This window comes from Schistocerca cancellata, chromosome 5 (genome assembly GCF_023864275.1).
Source record: "Schistocerca cancellata isolate TAMUIC-IGC-003103 chromosome 5, iqSchCanc2.1, whole genome shotgun sequence".
Taxonomy (NCBI): Eukaryota; Metazoa; Arthropoda; class Insecta; order Orthoptera; family Acrididae; genus Schistocerca; species Schistocerca cancellata.
The window spans coordinates 715,154,233-715,169,705 of record NC_064630.1 but is presented as its reverse complement, the minus strand read 5'-3'; positions in this window follow the sequence as shown (position 1 = coordinate 715,169,705).

Below are 15,473 nucleotides of genomic sequence, written 5' to 3'. Positions count from 1 at the left end.
TCTCCTCACATCCACCACTGCTGGCGGCTCACCTCCAACTGCCCAACGCTACGCGCTGTTAACATCCAGCTGCCCCTCTACAATGGCAGACAACAATGCAAACTAGCCACAGACTGCACACAGCACAGCCAGTGATTTTCATACAGAGCGCTACGTGGCATTACCAATATAAAAATCTAAACAGCCTACTTACATAGCCCCCATGCTCCCCACAAAAAATTTTACAAAAATATTTTTGGGCAGTGGCCAATAATAATTTGATAAAATTTTTCATAATTACAATAACAAAGAAATCAAATTCACACACTTATTGATACAATGTTGGTCAAAAGCTAAAATTTTCTCACAGTCCATAAAAGACAGTCCTGATCATTCATCATAATAGTAATTACAGTTTTTTTTCACAAAGTCTCAACCAGAGTTTGTGTATTTAGTGTAGCTTTTGTTTATTGCTAGCGCGTAATTATAGAGAGAAGTTCCTTGGTAGTTGTGGTTTTTCATTGTTGTACTGTAAAACAGTTGTGGCATGCATGTAGGTTTGCACCAAGTATTTCGCAGCTGCGCTTGTAATTAACTACATATTATTTTCAGTGCTATGTTAATGTGTTCTCTTATTTTTGCTATTCAAATTGTGCTTTTCTGTGTTATCGTGTGAAATATTGTGACAATAATGGCGTGTGAAAAACGTAACACTCGGCTCCAAAGTAGGCTGAGAAATGACAGTGAAGTTGAAAGCAGTGTGTTGGCCCCACCATGTAATGAATTAACTAATATTCAAAGTAGTAATTTGGTAACTGTGCATAGGGAAATGGAGCGGGCGTCAAACAATAGCGTAGGCAGTGAAACAGGTAGTGAACAGGGAAGGAGAACACCACTTCTTCAAGACTGCATGGAAACAGCCTACTTACAAGCTGACTTGAAAACTGAACTGGCGAATTTAAAAACAGCAACAGGTTCACGGTTATCGCAACCAGTGCTGCTTTAAATTGTTCAATTTGAAACCAATGCTGGGTTGGAGAAAATCTGCAGAGACCAGCAAAAGTTGCGAAGTGAAGTTAATGAACATTTTACTGAAATCCAGGGAGAAGCGAGAAACTCGCGCGAGCTTATACAATCGGTAATGGTTGACCACAAAAAGATGCGTTCCGACATTGACCAGGTGCAGGATGCAGTGTCTATTGTTAACCAGCGAGGTAATAAGTTAGCAAGTAAGATGTCTGGTCAGGCGCAACAGATCGTGGGAGAGATCAGTGACAGAAAACGTGTTACGCGAGCCGCATTAAAAAGATTCGATACACGCATTTAAAGCATCGTCTCGAAAAATCAGCAAGAGTATGAACAGCTGCGTACAGAACTGAATCAGTGTATCGAGCACCGTACAGAAAGCTGTAGTGAGGCAGCAGAATCGGTAGTATCATCCGTCATAGTGAGGGACAGAAACACAAAAGTGAACAAGTCAGTTATGCAAACATCCGTGGCAGTAGCGGAAATACAAAAAAGTCATGAGATTCCAGTCGTATATCCACAAGCAGTTGTGTCAGTAATTCCCAATACGAAACGGAAGCAAATGGGAAGAGAACACTCAGCAGAGGTGAGCGAAGCGCTTAATGTGCGTTCACAGCAGACAATGGAGCGAGAAACGGTAACCGCGCGCATCCCAACAGAGCGCCAACCGACCCTCCGAACGTAGGCAAGTGACGCGAGAACAGAACAAGTTACGGCGACAAATGTGCCAAATTCTCAGTTGCCAAGTGACAGTGCAACAGGTTATCTACGGCAAGTCAATATGAATCAAATACAAAGACAAAACAGTGATCCAGTAACGGGAAATATAAACGTATCGTTCAGTCTGACCGAGCGGGGTGGCGCAGTGGTTAGACACTGGACTCGCATTCGGGAGGACGACGGTTCAATCCCGCGTCCGGCCATCCTGATTTAGGTTTTCCGTGATTTCCCTAAATCACTCCAGGCAAATACCGGGATGGTTCCTCTGAAAGGGCACGGCCGACTTCCTTCCCAATCCTTCCCTAATCCGATGAGACCGATGACCACGCTGTCTGGTCTCCTTCCCCAAACCAACCAACCAACCAATCGTTCAGTCCGATACACGAGAAACGGTACGGTTTAGATAACTGAAAACCACTGCGTAGATGTGATGATAGATGAAACTCAGATATGTCATCTCAGGATCGAAATATGGTAGAACAAATAAAGGAAAAAGTGACACAGTTGAAGGGAACGGAACAGGTAGCGAAAACTCAAACGCCTTATGGTGGAATAGAAAAATTTGACAATGATCACTTTTTGACAGTCAGAAAAATTCCAACACTACAAAGATGCGGGAATGGCTTACACCCCCGCACGTTTATAAATCAATTTCAGATCGGTTTACTAGAGCATTGGCCACTTAGCCATAAACTTGACTTCATTTGTTGTCATATGGACGGCGCAGTAGCGGAAACCATGCAAAGAGTAGCTGCAAACTGTCAATCGTATGAGCAATTTAGATCTGCATCCTTGGAGCCACACTGGTCCACAGAAACCTAAAATAGAATAAAGTATGAATTGTTACAGAAAGAGTTTTCCGAAAATTCAGGAGAAAAGAAACCAGTTAGATTTTTTGAAGAAATGACAAAAAAGAATCAATGTTTAGAAAATCCATTCAGTGATGGGGAACTGACACGTATGTGCACAATGAAGTTGCCGTTCCGGTGTTATCAATCGTTGGTTGATTGAGCAGGAGATAATATACAGGCATTTAAAGGGATGTTAAGAGAACTTGAATTAATCTTCAGTGAAGGTGACGCAAAGAAACAAAGTGCAGTGAGGGAAAACAATGGTAGGGGGAATGATAGTAACCGATTAGGCTTTAATAATAATTTCAATGGCAATGATAACGTAGGAAAAGGTAATCGTTTTGGAAAGAATGGTAATCGCCCATGGTTTAACAATAGTAACTATGGTTTTGGAAACTCAGAGAGGTCAAACAATAATTATAGTTTTGTTGGGCCGCCGAATTACAGTAATGGATTTGGTCCTAGAAACTACGGCGGTAACTATGACCCGAGATATAATTACTATGCAAACGAGGCAGCAGGTTTAGAGGTTTTCAACAGAAAAATTCAAATTATTTGGGTGGAAATGGGATGCCTAGAACGCAGAAGGGTTGGGAAAATCCGGCTTCAGCAGGACAAAGCACCGGAACGAACCCAGGTAAAACACTGAATTGACGAGATGAACGGTGCGAAGACCAGTCACAAGTGATTCAAACGCCAAATGAAGTTAATTTTATAATTTAACATGTAAATAGACTTAGTTTGGATTAGCAAAATTCTGAAGTAGGTTTCGCGAGTAATCAGAGACAAACACGAGCATGCTGGGATTCAGCTGACTAGGAATCGACTGATGATGAGGAACAGGAGTTGTTAAATACTAATACAGACGGTAGTACAAAAACTAATGATGAAAAATGTAAATGCTGGAGCTCATTTGTACGAAAAAGAGAAAGAAATACACTCCTGGAAATGGAAAAAAGAACACATTGACACCGGTGTGTCAGACCCACCATACTTGCTCCGGACACTGCGAGAGGGCTGTACAAGCAATGATCACACGCACGGCACAGCGGACACACCAGGAACCGCGGTGTTGGCCGTCGAATGGCGCTAGCTGCGCAGCATTTGTGCACCGCCGCCGTCAGTGTCAGCCAGTTTGCCGTGGCATACGGAGCTCCATCGCAGTCTTTAACACTGGTAGCATGCCGCGATAGCGTGGACGTGAACCGTATGTGCAGTTGACGGACTTTGAGCGAGGGCGTATAGTGGGCATGCGGGAGGCCGGGTGGACGTACCGCCAAATTGCTCAACACGTGGGGCGTGAGGTCTCCACAGTACATCGATGTTGTCGCCAGTGGTCGGCGGAATGTGCACGTGCCCGTCGACCTGGGACCGGACCGCAGCGACGCACGGATGCACGCCAAGACCGTAGGATCCTACGCAGTGCCGTAGGGGACCGCACCGCCACTTCCCAGCAAATTAGGGACACTGTTGCTCCTGGGGTATCGGCGAGGACCATTCGCAACCGTCTCCATGAAGCTGGGCTACAGTCCCGCACACCGTTAGGCCGTCTTCCGCTCACGCCCCAACATCGTGCAGCCCGCCTCCAGTGGTGTCGCGACAGGCGTGAATGGAGGGACGAATGGAGACGTGTCGTCTTCAGCGATGAGAGTCGCTTCTGCCTTGGTGCCAATGATGGTCGTATGTGTGTTTGGCGCCGTGCAGGTGAACGCCACAATCAGGACTGCATACGACCGAGGCACACAGGGCCAACACCCGGCATCATGGTGTGGGGAGCGATCTCCTACACTGGCCGTACACCACTGGTGATCGTCGAGGGGACACTGAATAGTGCACGGTACATCCAAACCGTCATCGAACCCATCGTTCTACCATTCCTAGACCGGCAAGGGAACTTGCTGTTCCAACAGGACAATGCACGTCCGCATGTATCCCGTGTCACCCAACGTGCTCTAGAAGGTGTAAGTCAACTACCCTGGCCAGCAAGATCTCCGGATCTGTCCCCCATTGAGCATGTTTGGGACTGGATGAAGCGTCGTCTCACGCGGTCTGCACGTCCAGCACGAACGCTGGTCCAACTGAGGCGCCAGGTGGAAATGGCATGGCAAGCCGTTCCACAGGACTACATCCAGCATCTCTACGATCGTCTCCATGGGAGAATAGCAGCCTGCATTGCTGCGAAAGGTGGATATACACTGTACTAGTGCCGACATTGTGCATGCCCCTGTTGCCTGTGTCTAAGTGCCTGTGGTTCTGTCAGTGTGATCATGTGATATATCTGACCCCAGGAATGTGTCAATAAAGTTTCCCCTTCCTGGGACAATGAATTCACGGTGTTCTTATTTCAATTTCCAGGAGTGTAGTCTGGTAAGAGGATAATGCACCATTGATAACATCAATAGTGATACCCAAGTTATAAATAAAGTCCCACCAGTACCCCAAGTACAACATCAACATCTAGTAAAGTTAGCACTGAGCAATTTGAAAAATGTGGCGTTAAAGAGAAAAAACCGAGGGGAAAAAGCGGCAAATTCGCGAGTATTTTCACTAGGACAAAAGATACTATTCAAAATCCACCATCTCTCTAGCAGGGAAAAACACCAAACCTATAAGTTCTTTTCCATATACAAAGGCCCTATGGAAATGAGTAAAACAGTCCAGGATAATGCAGTCTAATTCATTAATCCAAAAAAAGGAAAATCATTGGGTTTGCACCATGTGAGTAATTTGAAATTGTATAAAGGGTAAACAAAAGAAAAAAAGGGTAACTGCACAAGAAAATTAAATTGCTTTAAATATATAGAAATCAATGAGTAGGAAAGATAACAAAATACACACTGATAGAACTTGTACTTATCTCATTTGAATAAATAAAACAAATTTCTTATTTCCGGTAAAAGGATAATTGTGAAAGAAAAACAATAAGGTAAGAACTAAAGCAACTCTTCAGTAAACTAAATGTGTTCTGGGGAAAGGATAGAGAGCTAGGAGGAAAATGAAGATCAAAATCTGGATAGTTTGACGAACTAATAGTAGATTCTCTCTTAAAAGAGTAGTGTGAAAGCGAAGGAAGTTGATTTTTGTTGACAAAAGGAAGTAAAGAAGTTGGAAGGAAGTAAAGAATTAGGTAAGAAGGAAATAGTCATTTCTAATTTGTTCCATCGAGGATAGTGAAGGAGTTAAGGAGATATTTTAAGGGAATAGCAGAAGCATTTGTGGTTTGTGGAAGGCACCACAAGTAAATACTAAATTAGAGATATGAGACAAATAAACATAAGAGATCGTTAAGAGGTAATAATTAAGAAAGAGAACTGAATGAAGCTAAGCAAGAAACATGTTATTTCATGCAAGAGGATGAACAGTGGGAGGTAGGATTAACCAGAAAGAATTTCAATAAGGAAGAGTAAGATGGGAGGAGAAAGGAATACAAAGGATTACTATCCAGAAAAAGACAGCGAAAATTTTTGAAAAGGTAAAGAAAACAGGAGAGATATATTTATTTTGAAGTTCTGTTATAGCTAATGCCGAAAAGAAGAGATTGCAGAGAAAAAGACGCTGGAATCAGAGTCAAGGCGCAAAGTTTTCATAATAATATGATGTACCTGTACTTAGAAAAGAAAGGAGAGGTGGTGGAAGGGATTCTGTGACTCACTAACATTCATCACCATCAATTTCACTGTTACTATCCATCGTGATAAAGATGAAGAAACCATGACCTTTATATTAAGGAAAAATTAAGTAGAATGGGGATAAGAGGAAGTAAAATAAAACAGTGATAAGAAAAAGATTTTGTATCGTTTATATAATAACTTTTGTGAAGTTTATTAAAATATTTAATGTTTGAATAATTTTTAGTGTAATTAAGGAAGTAACGGTTATAATAAAATAGATAATGATATTATTTGAATTAGGGAATTGCTGAGTATGTGAGAAAAGTAAGAAAAAAAAATTTTAGAGCCAAATATTGTATTACATATGACGTCAACAGACAAGGTGCAGCATCATTGTGGACAGATCGACAGAAAAACTGAGGAGAGTGGTTAGGCGTGAGAGGAAGGGACACTGAGTGTGTGCCTGGTATGTCAGCTTACGAGATGACGAAAAAAGAGGCCTATGTGGAAGCAACGATCCAAGGGGATAGCACCTCTGTGGGAAACTTTAGAGATCTACAATGGATACTGGATACAATCAACATATACAATGACATGAGATTTCTCATATGAAAACCACGTACAAGAGTAATAACAACAGTTTTGTGAAAGACGTAGATACTTGGCACTTGTATTGCGGAATGTTTAAAGCAGCTTATGGAGAGATGATGGACGTCCACAGAACCGAACAATGGCGGAGATATTACAGCAAGATAAACAGGTATTTAAATTCGCCATATGAAGAAGTGACGCATTTCCGTTAAGAAATGTTCAGAATAAATGAAAGTATTATCAGAACATATGGAATTCAACAACTGCGAAACAATACATCAACACTCATGGGACGAAGCAAGAAAACAATGGAAGGATGAACAACCGAATACAGTAAAAGATACACAACAATTAGAAAGAAGGCACCTTAAGAATGGATTAAACGATAACGAGGTTAAACAGGTCTTCAATCCCAGTTACGAGTCCAGAGAAGAACGAAGACACAAGTGAGAAGACTGCAAGATGCACTAAAATAGAAGAAACAACACTGAAGATTTGGAAGAAAGAAGAGCCTGGACCAGAAGAGATCAAGAAACCTTTACAAATCCCTTCCCATACAAGACCATTATTGCATTTAACTATCAACAAGTATCTAATTTAACTGTTCTAGCAGTATAAATATCCGATATTCCTTATGGCAAATTGCAACACCTTCAGATGTCATACCGAGAGATGGGAGATGACTACTCAAATGGACACCTAGAGACGGACTGACCAACGACGATCTGATACAAAGATTTGGCAAATGAAGAAGATATGTTTATGCTGCCACGAATAGATCCCCAATACAACGTCGCCATGGGCACATGCGAAATGGAACAAAGGCAACCACACATTCACGATGCGCTCAGATTTTCAGCAACCTTTCTCTCTGCTGGCCATCATTCCATGCTCAATGCAAACATGGCGAGGTGCACGCCGACCATCCTTCCATGTTCGGCGGAGGCACATCAAAATACATGAAAAAGAAAGTGACGATTTCAATGAACCATGTTGAAGATGTAGGAGAAAGAACTGTCTGTGACAGACTAGTATCTGACTGAACTGAAAAAAGATAATTTTAAAGACTGTGTTTATAAATATTTGAATTTGAAGACTTTTGTGTGTTAGTAACAGATCCTTATTGATGATGCGTTTAAAATTTTTATCTTCACACAACGATAATATTCTCTTGTATTTCATATTTTTTAACATGTTTAAGTGAAGAAAACCTCATATTAACATTTTCTTGCAGGGTCAAAATTCTAATGAGTGATGCGATTGTCAAGGATATATAAACATGAATGTTTTTAACTATTCCATGATGTCAATTTAAATCTTGTAAAGTAATTAATAGGATTAGACATTTAATGTGTTTGTAAGAGTCAAATTTGAAAATTGTAGTACAGTTATAATGCGTAAATTTATGATTTTTGGGGAGTATAAATATATTTATGAATAGGATCACGCCTGTAAAGACAATCGTGTGGTTACGTTTATCATAGATCAAAAACCATTATTGTAAGACATGAAACTTTGTTAGATTATAATTGATAAGAAAGGTTGAGATAAAATGAAAAATATTGAAAACGCAGAGGATAATGTTAAATGAAGGTTTCCTCAACTTCAATACATATCCATCATCGTTTAACATAAATTGTGTAGCCAAAAACAGATCAGTCTCAAATTTAAAATTTTTGGGTTGATACAGATTTATGGATGAGCTCAAATTGTTTGAAGTTACATTAAAATTAAAATGTAGACAACCATATTGAAAAAAATCTTAGATTAGTCAAATAGAACTGTGTGAAACAATCAGAAAATTATAAAGAATATGTTACACTTTGAAAATAAAAGTAAATCTAATCAGTAAACATGAGATCAAGTACAATGGAAAATAGAACGATAAGTAGTAAGATTAAGTCGGGTGATGCTGAGGGAATTAGATTAGGAAATGAGACACTTAAAGTAGTAAAGGAGTTTTGCTATTTGGGGAGCAAAATAACTGATGATAGTCGAAGTAGAGAGGATATAAAATATAGACTGGCAATGGCAAGGAAAGCGTTTCTGAAGAAGAGAAATTTGTTAACATCGAGTATAGATTTAAGTGTCAGGAAGTCATTTCTGAAAGTATTTGTATGGAGTGTAGCCCTGTATGGAAGTGAAACATGGATGATAAATAGTTTGGACAAGAAGAGAATAGAAGCTTTTGAAATGTGGTGCTACAGAAGAATGCTGAAGATTAGATGGGTAGATCACATAACTAATGAGGAGGTATTGAATAGAATAGGGGAGAAGAGGAGTTTGTGGCACAACTTGACAAGAAGAAGGGACCGGTTGGTAGGACATGTTCTGAGACATCAAGGGATCACAAATTTAGCATTGGAGGGCAGCGTGGAGGGTAAAAATCGTAGAGGGAGACCAAGAGATGAATACACTAAGCAAATTCAGAAGGATGTAGGTTGCAGTAGGTACTGGGAGATGAAGAAGCTTGCACAGGATAGAGTAGCATGGGGAGCTGCATCAAACCAGTCTCAGGACTGAAGACCACAACAACAACAACAAGTAGACCAGATCGAAACACTGTTTAAGTTATGCAAAATCATAAAATAGGAAGATAGTCAGTAAATATGTCAACTGCTACAGTCAGCAGTTGAAAACAATTTTGCATTGACTTCAACCAATTTCTCAACCACATGTTGACCCAGTGTTAAATTGGACATTGAAGGAGGAGGATATGTAAGGTGGGAGATTAAATGAAGAACAATTTCGTACCTTACATGAGAGTTTATTCATCGTAACGGGAAGGTGAATATGACACCTAACTTACTTAAGCAGAAATGAGCAGATTTGCCTATAAGTATGTAATGCAAAAGGATGACACTCAATCAACAGTATTAGCACACTGATCCCATATACTGCGTCTTAATGAGCAAAAGGTGAAACAAGCAACTAGAGGAAACGAAAGGAAACGTTTTGTTTGGAAGCAGGTGCATGCAGGCGCAAAATACACACCATGTGTGGTAAAATGGAAAGCTCATAGGGGGTGTCCCAAGGCGGGACTATACGAAGGGGCAGGTGACTCATGCTGGAGGGCAAGTAGCGAGCCACCAGAAGTGGGATGGAAGAAACTTTAGAAAACTGCGTTTTGGCATTTCCAAATGGATACGAACAAAGCAGTGATGCAGTTTATCACGTGAACTGCAAATGGTACGGTCATGGTGTATGCATGTAGCTTTTGGGCGTCTGGAGTGGGCACAAAATGTCCGATTTGCGGAAACGAACTAGGAAGGAGTAAAGTGTCGAGATTTCAATGCAGTTTAATAGTAGGACTATTGCGACTGGGAGACAGTGTTTCCACAAAATAAGAGGAACACTCCTATTGGTCGGAAAAAGCTGTGATGTGAAACACAATAGAACCCAGGTGGGGGGCAGTTTTGCTACGAGAAAGACAAGACCGAAAATTTTTGGGGACTCTCCTTTGAATTAGCGTCAAGTACAGAACAGGGTGCATAACTGTCTGTCTGATGCAGAGAAGAAATTTGTGTAAACATGGAATTCACAGCAACTAATATTCAGCTAGATATTAGCTATAGCATCGTTGAGCTCCAACTGTGGAGAAACGAACCAGCCACTCAGTAAATTGTTCTTGTGAGAACTGAGAAGGGATAGTAATATGCACGCTGCTCCAGCCATTGTGTGCATACCGCCATATTCCATGACTAGGGATGAGTGTATGTTTTCTCACATAATGGGAAACATAGGAAGAGTTCGGCTGATACAATCAGCAAAGGTTTTAATTTGCTTTTAAAGGAATGTCTGAGGACGAGAGCAGCCATGCATGTGACAGCTCATCGCAGCTAAGGTAAACACCACGAGCAGAGGTGTAAACTTGTTGGTTCACCGGCTTACGCCCACTGTAAACTCGAGCGACCTTGGGTGCTCTTTTGCTCAACTTATCACAAAACTAAACACCCTCTGAAGACTTGGCTGTCATCCTAAGTAGTACCAAACTTTGAACCAGAATCGAATGATTTATCGTATTACTGGACAACGTCACGATGTAGTAGTAAGAATAATGTTTTCACCAAGCTTCTAGTTCAAATTTGACGTTGTTGTGCTTAAAGTTATTTCACTTACTCAGGACGAGTTGCGTTATCTTGACAACTGTCGTAACATTGTCACGTTGCAAACTGTGTAAATTCGTGTATTTCTATGAAAAAAATTAACTTTAAAAACCAATATGTTTACAGATTAAATAAAGTTGTTCTCTGTCATAGAATAATGACCCACACATGTACCGAAGTGTTCGACATTGATTAATTTCGGGCAAAATTTGTATTCAACTGTAACGTATTTTAGTGATTTCTCTGTATTTTAGAAAGAAAGAAAGAAAGAAAGAAAGCTAAATTGAAATGGTCTCTGTCTCAGATCGTGTTGGCACCTGCAGTAATGATGGATGTGGAGGAGAAGGAACGTTCATTGGAGACCGTCTTTGAGCGAGAAGAACTTTGGTATTATATTTCAACTAATTCTGGAGGAAAGTATAGGACATAATAGGTATGCTATTCATTAATGTTAGATGTGCCTATGACGTTTTTGGTAGTGTAGGGATAATAACGTTATCCTCTGAATTTCCAAAAGGCGGTTTTACATCAGTCGGCAATGTAAATTCAGCCAATCATTTTTCTTAAAAGCAATGGGCAAACATCGGAAAGGAAGGACAGCATACATAAGAATCTACTGTGGTTTTGCGATCCCATTTCTTTGACTTCCGTCGCGTCATTACATCCCATGAAGGTCACAGGTGGAAGCTGATTTTGTTATTTATATAACAAGTACAAGCGTCATAAACCAAGCTTTCTTTAGATTCAGTATACACTCAGTTAATGTGGAGGAAAAACACAATCTATTCAAATATGATTTATCAGGGCTACAATCAGTTCAGATTATTAGGCGGAAATCTCAGAAGCATGTGTCTATCAATATAGTACCACTTTCGTTTCTACTATAGATTGATTTTGGGATTAATGTGGAGATTCTCTGGGGGCGACAACACCACTAGAAGACGGGACGTTGCGGAGCAAGCAAACTTATCCTGTTGATAAATCAGCTGAAATGTTTGAAGCATCAGATGGCATGCAACAGAATTTTACCATCCTCCACACGATATGACCGATAAACACTAATGCATCTAAATTGGTGTAGACAACAGGAAATTCCATCAGTAACTGCACTGAAATTGGTACTAGAACTGTGTACCCGCAGTGCCAAATACACTCCTGGAAATGGAAAAAAGAACACATTGACACCGGTGTGTCAGACCCACCATACTTGCTCCGGACACTGCGAGAGGGCTGTACAAGCAATGATCACACGCACGGCACAGCGGACACACCAGGAACCGCGGTGTTGGCCGTCGAATGGCACTAGCTGCGCAGCATTTGTGCACCGCCGCCGTCGGTGTCAGCCAGTTTGCCGTGGCATACGGAGCTCCATCGCAGTCTTTAACACTGGTAGCATGCCGCGACAGCGTGGACGTGAACCGTATGTGCAGTTGACGGACTTTGAGCGAGGGCGTACAGTGGGCATGCGGGAGGCCGGGTGGACGTACCGCCAAATTGCTCAACACGTGGGGCGTGAGGTCTCCACAGTACATCGATGTTGTCGCCAGTGGTCGGCGGAAGGTGCACGTGCCCGTCGACCTGGGACCGGACCGCAGCGACGCACGGATGCACGCCAAGACCGTAGGATCCTACGCAGAGCTGTAGGGGACCGCACCGCCACTTCCCAGCAAATTAGGGACACTGTTGCTCCTGGGGTATCGGCGAGGACCATTCGCAACCGTCTCCATGAAGCTGGGCTACGGTCCCGCACACCGTTAGGCCGTCTTCTGCTCACGCCCCAACATCGTGCAGCCCGCCTCCAGTGGTGTCGCGACAGGCGTGAATGGAGGGACAAATGGAGACGTGTCGTCTTCAGCGATGAGAGTCGCTTCTGCCTTGGTGCCAATGATGGTCGTATGCGTGTTTGGCGCCGTGCAGGTGAGCGCCACAATCAGGACTGCATACGACCGAGGCACACAGGGCCAACACCCGGCATCATGGTGTGGGGAGCGATCTCCTACACTGGCCGTACACCACTGGTGATCGTCGACGGGACACTGAATAGTGCACGGTACATCCAAACCGTCATCGAACCCATCGTTCTACCATTCCTAGACCGGCAAGGGAACTTGCTGTTCCAACAGGACAATGCACGTCCGCATGTATCCCGTGTCACCCAACGTGCTCTAGAAGGTGTAAGTCAACTACCCTGGCCAGCAAGATCTCCGGATCTGTCCCCCATTGAGCATGTTTGGGACTGGATGAAGCGTCGTCTCACGCGGTCTGCACGTCCAGCACGAACGCTGGTCCAACTGAGGCGCCAGGTGGAAATGGCATGGCAAGCCGTTCCACAGGACTACATCCAGCATCTCTACGATCGTCTCCATGGGAGAATAGCAGCCTGCATTGCTGCGAAAGGTGGATATACACTGTACTAGTGCCGACATTGTGCATGCTCTGTTGCCTGTGTCTATGTGCCTGTGGTTCTGTCAGTGTGATCATGTGATGTATCTGACCCCAGGAATGTGTCAATAAAGTTTCCCCTTCCTGGGACAATGAATTCACGGTGTTCTTATTTCAATTTCCAGGAGTGTATTTAAATAAAAGAAACAGTACATCAAGTCACTTATAAAGTACATGCTTTTAATCTTTTTCATATTTCTACAGCTCCACTTGGAGAGTTCAATTATATTTTGGTAAACCGTTCCGCTCCAGTTTAATTTTTATAATAATGTACCTTTACATTTACAATTACTTATACATTTACATATCTGTTTCTACACTCACACTCTGTAAACCACATTGAAGTGCATAGCAGAGTGTAGTTTCTACTCCCACACCCATTATGATTACCACCCATTCCATTCGCATATAATACGTGGAAATAACAAGTGTTGAAATACCTCTATGCGTGGCAGTTAGTCTTATCGATTGTAGGCTATTCCTATGGGAGCGAAGCTCAGAGATTTGTAGATTATTCCTAGCTTCTTCGGTTATTACGGTTCTTCAACCACTGCAGCTTGGACGTAGCGGCGACGGCACTTGCGATTTAAAGTTTTCAAGCAGTCCAATGACTGTCCTGCAAATCAAAAATATCTGTGACCGTTCGTCCCACACTGAATTCCAAAAGTTCTGTGTACCCTGTTAGTCGTATTTATTACGGGTCCCACACACTGGAGCTATATTCTAGGTTGATGTGCACACATGATCCGGTCTAATATGTCGAAACCCACCCTGAATTTTTTATGCGGGAAGAATACAACGGAAGAACCGCACTGTCAAAATATTGACTGTAGATACCGTATAATTTTTTTTAAAACTGTTAGTGTTATTCTGTTTTTCAGCACGAAGAACAATTTGTGACAGCCTTTTGTACAGCCCATCCTGACTAGTGCGCAATCGACCGTGACGAGAGATCGTAGCGCCGTGCAGCGTAGTGTGTTCAAATGTGTGTGAAATCTTATGGGACTTAACTGCTAAGGTCATCAGTCCCTAAGCTTACACACTACTTAACCTAAATTATCCTAAGGACAAACACACACAACCATGCCCGAGGGAGGACTCGAACCTCCGCCGGAACCAGCCGCACAGTCCCTGACTGCAGCGCCTGAGACCGCTCGGCTAATCCCGCGCGGCGCAGTGTTAGCATCCAGAGTGTAACAAGCGAAACTGAAGCACCTAAACCATACAAAAAATGTCAGGTAGCATTAATGTTTTGAATAAGAGGCAGCTCGTGTCAACAGCTAAACTGTTGCATATGTATTTTTCACCCATGTGACCAGCAGAGGAAGATAAATCAAAACTGTTTGATGTTACACTACCGGTCATTTCCGTCGACGGTGATTTTAATTTATTGAAATGAAATATTTCCTGTCGCATGGTTCTTATGATAATCTTTGAATAATGTGTATTTTAGTAAGAATGATACAGTTTCATATTTATTCCTCGTAGTCGTCACAAGATAGCGAAGTGTTATTTGAATGACGAAAACAAACATTTTCCTTACAACGGGCACACTTAACGAAAGAAAAATTAATGTTTTCACGTACGTTACAGTAATTACTAGTTTTATTTAGACAGAACTACGGTGGAGTGACAAATGGTCCTGGCCGTTGCTCTGCTTATTGTGCAATTCGTGCAACAGGCTGATGCAAACTGATAAAACACAGATGATCGACATTTAAGAATACTGTGGCCCTGACAACCCTTAGACGGCACTGAGCTATTGGAAAACACATGGTCTGACCATTTCCTTTAAAAATACTTTCCACAGTCGACAAAATTCTTTCTCAAGTATCGCATTGTTTCGTCATCATGCTGAAAGACAGAGGTATCGCTACGTCCAGGCCAAGAGACCAACAAACACAATGAACTGATTTCTGAAACGGGATAGAACCGATTTCAAATGAAATTTTAAAAGTTATTCTTTCTTGGTTTCGAAATTTTGACAGGCCATGCCTCGAGGTTCCTCGAGACAAATATAAAGCTGCAGAGACAGTAATCCACTCATGCCTATCACTGCCATTGTTGTATGTGAATATGTTATTCGATTGCACAGGTGTCTGTCTTTTGTCGCCTCGAGATGATGATGTGCTGTTTGCTCACAGTTC